We start from the raw sequence: 1,082 nt of genomic DNA on the forward strand, positions 1-1,082 counted from the left end.
CTTCCTTCGGTCCAGACGTTAACAAGGACATCTTAGCTGTAAAATGTCATTCACAGAGTCATTTATGAGAACATGTGTGACTGTATGTTTCAAATACCTACATAAGTCTACTGCCATTCACTTTTATTTAGATGCAATAAAATTAATAGCAAAAAAATATTTCAGAATTGATGCAGATTAAAAGAACAAAAGCTAGGCCGTATGAAGGAATACAAGAAAAGAAAACTAATTACAGGAAATGGTTGTTACATTTGAAACCACACATCTTAACTGGTGCCTTTATAACAGTATTTATGCACGGAAAAATCTCAGAGATATTCACTGATTTACTGCTTCTGCTATTTTCACGCGTTACAGTAAAACTGACATTACTTTTTTGCTCTCGTGGAGCATTTTCAATAACACTCATACCATTTTCCTCTCTTAAACCTGCTGGCTTTGTTGTCTCCTCCTGTAAAAAAAAAAAAAGAAACGCACTTCAGAACACATTGTTTTTATTCTCTCACTCACCCACTCACTCAGTCAGATAACACACAGTCACTGTGTCTGCCAAATCATGGGCAATATTGTGGGACAAAGCGGAACATATAAACAGAAGGCAGATTCTGCCTGATATTCAAGCGGGACTTGAGATGTATGGAAGCAAATGAGAAGACAAATGGGTAAGTCACTAAGTCACCAGTTCGACAAATGGACTGAACAAAGTCTAGTGAGGGCACAAAGGAAAGAACAGTCCGTTCTAACTGGGAAACTCCAGAAACGCTACAAAGAGAGGAATGGATTTTGAAAGGCACACAAAATACAGACCGAAGGTGTGAAGAATTTCTTGACATGTGGGATCAGCCCAAGGATAAGGAAGCAACCAGGCAAATACGAGAAGCAAAATAATGTGGTAAAACTGCAAAACAGCTATAGGAAGCGGGATGGAGAGGGAAAACGGGAGAATCAGTCATGGAATGAGCATCCCCTCAATGAGGAGATGACTTACATCTTCACAAATATATTTTGAAAGGTCACCCAGGCAGCGATGGAAAGCTAAATGAAGTTACCAAGCGGGGGTGGGGGGGCGGGAATCCAGAAAA

The sequence above is a fragment of the Lemur catta genome, chromosome 24, assembly GCF_020740605.2.
Source record: "Lemur catta isolate mLemCat1 chromosome 24, mLemCat1.pri, whole genome shotgun sequence".
Lineage (NCBI taxonomy): Eukaryota > Metazoa > Chordata > Mammalia > Primates > Lemuridae > Lemur > Lemur catta.